Here is an 11,666-nt window from a genome sequence, read left to right as displayed (position 1 = left end):
GGTATTTGAAATGGCAGAATTTTCCTGTCCTTATGGGTCTGTTGTAAAGTAATAGAAGTTTCCATCTGTTATAAACAATCAGCAGAGTCAGTTATTCGTATTCATGGATAAAACACATCAGAAAATTCGGAGGATTTTGTCATCCCTATTGCAAGGTGCTGTATTCTGAATTCCTCGTGTTGCATTTTGAATTGCTTGGGCTTGTTCATTTCAAGTTGTGAGGCAGCTGGTTCAACATTTTCCATGTCTCTCCATCTCAGTCAGTCAAGCTTCAGTGGACAGAGGGACCATCATCCTCTGCTTTGCGCAGTGCTCAGCTCTGCCCAATTTTGCACCTCCGTTTGCAAGTGATAGAGCACTATCAGTTCTGACAGCTCCCCAGAGCCACTGGGATTTGAGTGCTCCCTCCTTTCACCCACCCCGCACCCCCCAAAACATACACATATACACAATCTCACACACACACACATGCACACGTTCACCTTTTCTCTGCTCTCTGTCTCTAAAAAGGACGAGTGCTGGATATGAAAGGCGGAACAAAAGCTGTCAAAGTAAAAAAAGAAGCAGAGAAGTGAGGATATCTGTAGGGATGCTAAGGACAATGGAATACTTTGTCCCTAGTTTCATTATTGGCTTGTGCTTAATTTGAAACAGACAGCTAATCACATTAGCGACAAGCTCTCCACAACACTCGAGTACTGCTGTCTCCTGGAAGCAATCACCACGCTGAAACAGTCTCATTGGATTCTCAGTCCAATTACTTAACTCCATACAAATCATTCTTCATGCAACTGAATTGTGAAGCTGAAATGATTGCAACTATTTTAACTACAGGAGGCACAAACATGATGATAATGACAACGAACACAATAATGACAATGATTACGATAATGATAATGATGACCATGTTGATGTTGAGTTTTGTTTGAGCTTGTTATTTTTAGTCTTTATGTATGGATTTTTTTTTTACAGTTTTTGTATATTTTCTGGACAGCTTCCCATTGGCACATGTACAAAAATTATTATGGTATTAATCTATCCTCGTTATTTAAAGCAAAAATTACCCACATCCTACCTTTATTTAGCACACTCTGAGGTTTAATCTTACTTGACCTGGTGTGACCAGCAGCTTTAGGAGGCAAAAGACAGATACTGTTATGTAACTGACACTACTGAATCAGCTAGATGACTCTTCTCCGCTACCATCACATAGCCTCACTTTAACTGGGGGCAGTGTAAACAAGCTGTGAACACATATTAACCTTTACGTTGATATGGAAAACTTGTTAGCAACAACAACAACAACAAGAGAAAGCCAAAAATATCCATGTAGTGGATTTCTAGAGCCTTTTTTTCTGAAAACAGCTACAGTTGCTGCTAATGCTGACGAGAGCACTGAAGGGGAACTAAAACTGTAAAGCAGGTTCTGAAACCAAAACAATGAGCTGAAAGATGCTAAAAAAGCTGTAAACTAACCAAACAGTAGGTTCTAGTGGTAATTTTCTTTGGATTTATCAGTATAAGTAGTACAAGCAGCTGAGTGGTCCATTATTAATATGGAAATACAGATTGTGGCTGCTTTAAACTGCTTTATTGACACAAATCCATCCTGTGGCTGTCAACCTGAAAGAACACATAGCAACACAGAAAATAAAGGGCTTAGACAAAAAGCACAAATCATACAGCGCATTAAAAGTCTGTGCTGGAAGCTGATTAATAATCCCAGCAGGACATCTTAGTTCAAAGTACAAAGTATGAATGAGATCAGAGAAAAATCTAACACCGAGGTCCTGGGAGCAGAGAGCCAGAGCAAGAAAAGAAACATGCAATCAACTCACAAGGGAAGAGAAACCAACTGAAATAATCTGCATGCAATTAACCAGAGTTAGAGGTTGCTTTGTAAAAATTAAATAGTCCATTTCCCATTTCACCATGACATAATTGACTTTCAGAGTGATTTGTATTTGTTCAGCTAAAACTGCTCTGTAAAGAACTGGATCCAAAGAAGCCCTCAGGAATCCAGGTGTTCATTTACATGTCTGTTTGCTGCTTCGCGTCTACATGTCAGCTGCTGGTTAAAAAGTGCACCGACAGAGGTGAACACTCAAGCTGGATGGTGCAGATGGTGGATGCTGGATGTGGATTATAATAACACCTTGACCTCTGTCTGGCACTGCACTCTTCTTTCTCCAGCTGTTCTGTCTGCACTACGCTTCAGTTCCTTCGCAGACTTTTCTTTTACACCCACCTGACTCATTTCTATCTTTCTCTCTACAACCGCTTCTAACCTTTGACTCTTAATCCTTTTTTTTTGTTCCAAGCGAGGATCTTGACTGCATTATTCAATATTCATATTTCCATCTTCATCATTCCTTCTCACTCAACTCTGACCTCAAAAAAAGCTGTCTTTCTTTTACTTGGTGAATTATTATCCCATCTTCTGTGAGACCTTGCCAATCTATTAATCTAACTTGCCATTTACTGTCTTTTCTCTCCAGCTCTGTTAAAGGTTGGCTGCCTCTCCTCTCACTCACAATCTGTCAGTCAGTCTTTGTGTGCAAATCCCACGTCTTTCTACCCCAGACTGAATTATTCAATTTAGATGCCAGTTGTTTCACATTTTGGCAGTATGGACTGTGTGCACTTTCTACTGTATATAAACTGTGATTCTAATCGTCGACTCCACGCACCCCCCTCACCCCTTCCACTGCTAATATTCTCTCGCAATGCAACCCCATTTCTATTTCACATTCATTTTCTGTCCTGTCTACTGAATTAGCAGCATATATGTGTGAAGAGGGTTTTTAGGAGCTGTTGTCTCTGGGGACAACTCTCTGTTTCACACATGGAAATCAATTTGTCGAGACGAGCGTTTCACTGAAAGGTGCCATTAGGATTCGCTAATACCAGTGGGAAAGGGATTGATGTTTCTGCACCCACACCCTTACTGCTTTTAAATGGCTTCTTCCAAAAAGGCCACACCTAAAAAATGCTTTCTTGACGATGTACAAGAGGATGTAAATTGACAAGGCTATTTTAAAAAATATGACTTGTACTAGCTTTTAATGGAACATTAAAAAAAAAACAGCATAAAAAGAACACAGAGAAAACCGATATATGGATTAAATATAATTACACAACATAATAGCAAGTTCAGAAAGTAACATTTCATCTTATTTCTTTCTCAGATATGCTGTTAATAAGTAAAGATGCACTCGAATTGGTTCAGTAAGGACACCCAATCTTCAGTCGTCCATTATGCATTCAATCACTCATACATTTAGACATAGCCATATTTAATTTGTTTCCAAGACTAGTTTTGCAGCATGTGGAACGATTGTTTCCTACTGATATTAAACAATTTTGCAGGAAATCTTTTAAATTCACCAGTTTACACAATATAAAGGCAAAGGTGTTGGCATATCGATTCAAATGTAAATGTCTGTGCTGATCCCTCCAAGCTAAAATGGTCAACAGTTGACCTAATGCATCAGTAATACTTCAAAGATCCTCTCCTCCAAAGCTATATTTAAAATGTGAATCGATGATAGCGGCTCTTTCTGGAGCCAGTAATGCACTTTACTACCTTAGCTCTGACAAACATGTATCCTTTGGGCCTATCTAATCTCTGATGCCATGGTTTCCTACTCCTCTAGTAACACCTCTGCTCCAACTGCAAACGGAGGCAATCCGTTGCCCAGGCAACAAACTTCTCTCCTGGCTTCTGTCATGCAAATCCCTCTGAAGAAAGGGCAAAAAGTTAAGGAAGCCGATCCAGCCACTGTAACAGAGTGGTACAACAGAGACAGGATTCAGTGAAGGTGGAGAGACTCCTCTTTCAATAGAGCTGCAGGGTTGTCTCGCTCTCATTTCTCTTGTAAAAAGATGGCCAATGGTATGGCTCTTGAAGAGACATGAAACCAAAAGCTACTTTTGTAAGGTACGTTTTAAATTTTCAAAAACTAAAGAACATTGTTCTTTAATTTAAAAAAATACCAAGAGGATCATGGCAATAACATGCAAGGCTCCAATAATACAGACAGGAGAAGGGAATGACTAGTCTGGCAAATTAAATCTACGAGAGCCTCTGTGTACCCAGGGACCCTCACAGGGGCATTTTCTCCTCGGTGGCCTTAGAGCACCCTTCCTCCTAATGGAAGGGAAGCAGAACAGATGGGACACAAATTGCACTTTCATACACCTCAAGGTTCAAGGCAATTTCCCCTCTGTGCCTGTGAAGTTCTCGGATTGCCTCTCCATCCTTTGAGCCTTTCACTCTTCAAAGGGGTTTGGGTTTGTTCAGTGCCCTGACTCATACACACACACACTAAAATGTACTCTAACACCAACATGTGAACACACACACACACACACACACACACACTAACCTAAAAGCACTTTTTACATTGGTCACCCTATCTACCTCATCATCACATAGATACCTCTGTGAGTCATTTTAATGATGGCACTGATACTATCAAAGATATTACATAAATAAACAGTAAGAGCACTGAAGAATCCTTTGTTTGGTCAGGCAGACATGCACACTGAGTGCACTCTGACGTCTCTTATACTGTGGCTTGCTTTTTCACATCATTAGCTTACATGTGGCAGGGATTTTTACAGTGCGTAATAGCTTCAGTGCTGTTAGATATATTACAATATCATTATGTTAGGTTGCAATCAGTCTCTGTTTCCCAATCTCACTAATCATGAGAACCAAAAGAAATGCAATTTATTTGAGTGAGTACATTTCCTCTTTTTTATTTGATGTTAGGTGTACAGTGTGCTGTTGAATGGCCCAGGTGCTAGCAGAGCCGCTGAGGAGGTAATAAAAGACTTCCAGCAGTATTGTTTACTGCTCCATTAACAAACAAACATTAGGGCCCATTTGACTAAACAGTGCTGACAGAGAATATGGTGATCAATCACCATGGCAACCATCCTCATTAATTAATATTGCACTTGGAGATTTAGGAATGCTTGGATGAAGAGGACAGCGTGTGCACAGATTTATTTATTTATTTATTTTGTATGCGTCTTTGGGCTGGATTTCCTGGGCGGGGTTTCCACTGAGCCATCTTTCATTTCTGGCCTTTGTCCGAAAGTATTAGAAGTAGCTTTGCTCTGCATACCAACCAAGGGGTTAACTGTGTCCCCAAAGCAATTACAGCCAATTGTGGAGCTAGTTAGCAATTAGTGGATTAAATGTAATGAGTCGGTGGTTGCCATGGTGACGGAATTTTTCAATGATGCTTGTCAAAATGAAGAGTCCTCTATGGTTTTAACAGATGAAGGCAGATAGGGCCAGTCCATTTAGTGCAATCATCACTTTAGTTTGTTATTGAATGTAATTAGTTGTTTTCATGTGAACCTTAAAATGGAAAAAAAAAAAAATAAAACACAACAAAATCCCCATTTGTAATTAACCTGCAGAATCAATGTAACCAGTAAAGAAAGATAAGCATAGGATGAACCCTCATCTGTGGATAAGAGCACCTGGTGTAGGCGGTTTGAAAGCAACCGCAAACTCATTTTCAAGGTCCCCTAGTGTTTTACTGTCTCTGAAGCTTCTTTGTGCAATACACAAAATTAGCTGCAATCACATAAAATTTGATGTAAAGATGGCAGGACTAATACTAAAAGCAGGCTTATGTTTTGAACAAGTTGTATGCATTCAGCTTGTATGTTGTTCATTTAGCTGTCAACCATAGCTATTAGACTGTTCAGTCATATGCATATTGCACATATACAGTACCATCTGTGCTTTTGTCCCTTCAGGGCCAGCACTGACATATTACAGTGAGAAGACTCTTATTGAGTAGTATAATGGATTCCAAACTACAGCATTTCATATCCCGTGTAATTTGATCGCTATTTAGTCTGGATATCTGATGCCCGTTTCTCTCCCTTTATGAAACCGTCTGTGCAAACGGGGCCAGAATCCAAAAATGATTTATGACAGATTCATGAAGAGAGGCCAAGGGGAGAGAAACAGATTAGGTAGAAATCTGGAGAGATAAAGATGAGACGTCTGTCTGCTGCTGAGGGCAGCGAGACAAGCCCTGTCTGTATCAAGCTCAGGGAAATGTGCTCAGGGCCCTGACAGACAGCATCGAACCATCTCAGAGCTGACACAGACATCATCTTTCTTTTCTTTTCCTAGGGCAAGGAGAGAACTGTGACATTGTCAATTATAGAGTCCTTAGGTGGCCCTCTTGTACTTAATTAGCCGTTTCTGTGAATGTATACTTGTGAAGGCTCCTGTAGACTTTTCTTCTCAATAAACATGTCATCATGTTTCCAACCATGCAGTGACACACGAAAATGGTACATCATGCCTAGATGTGTGTGCAGTTGAAGCATCTGATAGCAGCTGGAAAGAAGAGGTCTGATCCTGTCAGCCGAGCTTATAAGGAGTGGACAGTGTGATTTATCCAGTGTGCTCCTCTGCTCTACTCAGCTGCTAATGCTGTGGTAGGCCCTGGAATAAACAACAGTGACTCTGGGTGTTTAGATAGCATACAGATATCCCTGTTAAAACAGCAAACAGCCTGGCATTCAAAAACCCTTATCATTCAGCTACCGTCTGTTCACTATTAGATCACGCAGAGCACAGGGGTCGGGCAGACTTTGACGTGTGATTACACTGAAAGTGTTGATGTTTTCTCATTGTGTAAACCGGCATTTGTGCTGACAAATCAACAGTAAAACTGGGCTGATTCAGCCTATTTCTCCAGTTTTCAGTTTCCATCTCCTTTTCATTTCTCCCCTCCTCTCAGGTATGATGAGTGTCAGCCATAACGCTGGTCAGCATGAGCCTGGCTGCAGTTGAGCAGAGTGCTGGAAGGCCTGTGCGATTACCCCTGCCCCCCTGCTGTGAGCACTGCAGTGGTGGAGGGACTGTGAGGGAGAGTGGCTAGCTTTTAATACCACGCACAATAGGGCATCTCAACCCCAGACAGGCACCATATTTACACTGAGCTAAGGCTCTCCCTGAGCCTTATGACAGAGCAGGCGGAATGATCACCCCTCGCCTTGCAGGCAGGGATCCATAATTCATGAGAAGAGGTGGAAGGGGTGCAAACAGGGCATGCTTACAGAGGAGGGGGGGGGCGCTGCCTGAGGAGTGTGTCCTGAGCCCTGTGTGTCTAAGTAATTAAATGGGATTAGGTATGCGCTGAACCCATTTTCAGAGAGATTGGCTGGCAATGCCATTATTATTGGAAAGGATCAGAGGAGCTTATAGGCATTGGGGAGAAAGGTAACTGAAGAGAGAGGTTTGAGGAGATTTATTAAAAGAAAAAAAAACACTCTCAAATGTGGGTGGCAGGTTGGAGACAATCATCTTTTACGTCCCTTTTCCCTCTCTAAGGGAGAAAGAGGTGAGCGAGGTTTGGTCTTGTGGTTGAGCTTCCTGTTGAGACACGAACATGTCAAAGAATCTAGGACTAACTATGTCCACAGACTCTGCACCTCTGCTCTGCCAAAAACATCCGTTTCTAATTTGTGTGACAATGCCAGTGTGGATGGCCCCTGATTTGCAAGAGGGTGCCCGGAGCAGAACTCATTTGAATAAGCACACATCCGAGTTATCAGGGATCAGGAGGAAAAGCTCAGAGACAGACAGGGTGCCACCTCTTTCTGCAGCAGCTCAACATCTTGACACACTCAGCTAACAATGTGTCTCTATGTGCACCTGGACTGTAATCCTACCAATACAGCTAACAAAAAGGTCCATACACAATTGTATGTTGTAACACAAACATTTTATTCCTAATCTGAATGGATGGCAAATCCCAGATCTTGTGTCCTACTGAGGGATGATTTCCTCTTGCCAGAAGAGCTGAAGCAACTTCTTGTTTGTGCCTACTTTTTCCCCTTACAGGGAGAACCTTTTGGCGACAGAAGCCCTGAGAGAGATGCAGAAAGCACGTCCCCTGGGGAGAAAAGCTGCCTCAGGCTTCAGAAAGCCTATTTACAACAAGCTGTGCTTGTTACTTTCATCAAAATAGAGCACTGAGCTTTTCTCCTGCCTTGTTTTTTTGTGCTTTTGGCAGGAGGTTGTTATTGTAAAGCACTGACTCCATTGTGCTCAGCGGTGCGGTGAAAGTCTAGCTGTCCATGGCCGTGGAGAAGACAAGAGAGGAGAGAGATGGTAGGCTGGAAAGAAGACACCTTTTTTCCTTGAGACCCCAATCTGTTTTATAGACTTCAAAGGCATGTATTTGGGTTAAGTAGAGAAACCTGCTATGTCACCAAAATTTCACAACCTTTGATCCTCTGCTGTACTCCATCAAGTTCAATTAGAGGATCGGTGGTCTCTGGCGGGCACGTTTGTCATAATCTATTGGGTATAGCGCATTCCAGATATTGAAGGAGAAGACAGAAAATCAATAAACTGGATTGGGCTGCCAGGCCCAGAGGGAGGTCTCCTTACCCTGGCTTGCGTGGCCCAGGCTCAACTCTCCTCCATCAAGCATCTCCTCTTACTGCTGGTTGGATCATCAAATTGAATTTCATCAAAAGGTCCCAACAAAAAAAAGGGAAGATATATAGCATAAGGCTTTTCTTTTCCACAGACTCTCAGTTTGCCCTCTAGACAAATATGCAATCACATATTGTCAATGTTCAGGAAGTGCTGCTGTTTGCTTTAGATTTTATAAAACGCAAACACCATCTGAGTTATCATTCCTGTAGACTTCACTCACCAGCAGAGTATAGGCCTTCGCTTTTGTTTGTTATCTTCACACAAAGATACGCTTCCCCTGGTATGGGTAAAATTCAAAATATTTGAAAATGTATGAAATATTTCTAATGTGTGTCACATATTAAATGTTTGTAGTGAGACAAAAGTGTTGATCTGACAGTGTTGATCTTTTGATCTTGCACATTTCTCGTTTGCTCTTATCAACCTTGAGCAGAAGAAACAGAAATGAATGAAGGTCAATGACTTCTTGACAACCGTTCCATCTGTGAGGTATTATCATTTCATTACCTGCTCGCATCAACAGCCGCTTCTGTTTTCTTTTTGACTACATTTCCATAGTATCTATTGATTCATTGCTTGTAAGGGTCCAATCATTCTTGGACAATTGCCTCTTAATGGTCCCACGTCAGTGGCAGTGGTCTGCTGTCTGAAAACTGTGTGTATGTGTGTTCGTGCGTGCGTGCGTGCGTGTGTGTGTGTGTGTGTGTGTGTGTGTGTGTGTGTGTGTGTGTGTGTGTGTGTGTGTGTGAGGGTGTGTGTGTGTGTGTGTGTGTGTGTGTGTGTGCATGTGTGTGTGTTCAGGACAAGGCTAAAGGTGATACACACCATCATTTGTTCCTTATGGGTGAAAATCATTGAAACAGTACATCATTTCCCTACAAGGTGGAGATTTTGATGTACATATCTAGATGAACTGGTTATTGTCACTGTCACCATTAAACCTTGTGCTTTCTCACATTTTTATATCTCTGCACCCTCTTACCTCAAATATGTAGAACAAAAGAGAAAAGAGATATCACCCAAAGGAGGTGGTCCACCTACAAAATCTATAAAGTCCTCCATCAAAATCAGCTCCCTCACTTTATGAGGACATTAATCTGCTGCTGCAGCGCTCTGCTCTTCAAAGCACCTTGACAGTGTGATGTCCTTTTTTTTTGTGGCTGCTATTTCTTGTGTGCTTTGTTATACAAAATCTCAAAAGTTTATCAAATGGAGGGGAGGCTGTAAGAAAGAGACAGTGCCTCAGAGAGAAATAAAGGATGGAGATGAGGTGAGGACAGAGATAGATAGAGAGGAAGAGAGGAGGGAGGAAAGAGCAGCGCTTCTGAGTAACAGCCCTGCCAAAATAAATCCTCCATGGGAAAAACAAAACATCCTGTGAAATAAAACTCTAGCATCCCCTACCAAAATGCTGCAACCTTCATCTATTACTCTCAAGTGTCAGATAAATGTCTGGAAGAGACGGAGAAGTTGTCCTTGCAGTTGTGCTTTCTCTGCCTAAACTCTGCATGTGCCCTCTCCCCCACCACTACACTGCAGACACACGCACATATGCGGACTGCTGGGCCAGTTGAGTGAGAGCATCTTGGGTAGACTGTAGACCAATTTAATTGGCTGCCTGTAGGTGGGAAATGAGTGATATCTGTCAAACGAGTCAGCACAAAGAGGAGACATAGTTAAAGATCCATCACTTCTGCTGGATACTACTGTTTTCACATTTGTCATGATAAATACAGCTCACGAACGCTCCCCATCCGCTATTATTGCAGATCCATCTCTGGCTGTCCTCAGAGGCCCCAGTAAAGTCTTCCATGGAAATCATTTACGACATGCACGGAAACCGCTGCTCTGTTCTTTAACAGCCCTACCAAGTGTGGAGAGTGTTACCAGGAACATGAGTGGAGCTGAGCCAGTGGCAGCACTCTGTTTAGTAAATAAATTAAGTGAGGAAACAGGGGCGGCAAGAAGGGAGAACGGGGTCCCACTCCCTTTAATTATGCCCTTGGCTGCAACTCTGGTACTCCAGAGCTAACCGTTAGGGTTTCCAGGTGGGATTGTTAAACTAGGCCCCTCTGTCTGCTACAGGGAGTTCTGGGGGTCTTCAGAAAGAATCTCAGACACAAATTATGTGCCATCAATAGAGAGAAAGCAAATAAAATGCATGCAGAATAATCTCCACTAAGGAAGCTCCACTCCAGTCATTTCATTTAACAGCCTGTCTTTTTTATTTTTTGTTTTTTTTGTTTTTTTTTTAAGATTCACTCCGTAATCACAGATGAGAGATGTGCACATCAAACAAGACGAGCGACTTTGGTCTACACAGATGCCTTATAAAAAGCAAACAAGCTATAAATAAAAGAGAATTTTATAGAGGGGCGTCTGTCGGGCATGTGGGATTGAAATAGGGAGAGAGCAGTAGAAAGGAAAGGAAAGGAAAGGAAAGGGGGATCTGCTAGACATCAGAGAGCGCAGTGCATGACATTACCTATTATGAATACAATGTGATGCTATTTAAATGTGATGGTAGGAACAGGTTGGCTCAGGGTGGGGCTGGTGTCACAGCTTGTAATGAGATCCTTTGATGTGCCAGATAAGGGGGAACTAAATAAGGGAGAGAGCCCTCTGGGGAGGAGAGGTGAGAGGACAGCAACCACCACTGTCGTTACCACAGCACAAGAGGAAGAGGTGGAAAAAAGCAGAGAAAATTGTGGGTGGAGGCAGGAAGACAGGACATAAAGGGTTTTTTCTTAGAAACAACTAATCATTCACTAAACACTGTCCCTTTTGTTAACGTAGCTATACCTGACAACCTTTCCTTCCTCTAATGCCACTATCACAGGTTGCATTGATAACAGTGGCAGATTTACAACTCAGAATTGTTGTATATATATTTTTTTTTAATACACAGAGGTAGACAGAACCAGCTTCTCCATTCTTTAATCAGTTGTCTTGGCTAAAATGAAATAACTATTACTTAAGAAGACCATTTCATAGATTAGTTGAAAACACTCTTCCTGCCAAAAAAATTGTAATCCTACCAAGGAAGGTCAGCAACCTCACATGTTTATGTAGTATGAAAATAATCAACATTTGATTTAATTCTAATGTTTTCATGATCATTCTGTTTAAGCTCACATATTTGGTAACTGGTAAATAGTCTTATATAGCACTTGAG

This window comes from Mastacembelus armatus, chromosome 9 (assembly GCF_900324485.2).
Source record: "Mastacembelus armatus chromosome 9, fMasArm1.2, whole genome shotgun sequence".
NCBI classification, from domain to species: Eukaryota; Metazoa; Chordata; class Actinopteri; order Synbranchiformes; family Mastacembelidae; genus Mastacembelus; species Mastacembelus armatus.
The sequence above is the reverse complement of the archived record's forward strand: the minus strand, read 5'-3'. Positions refer to the sequence as shown.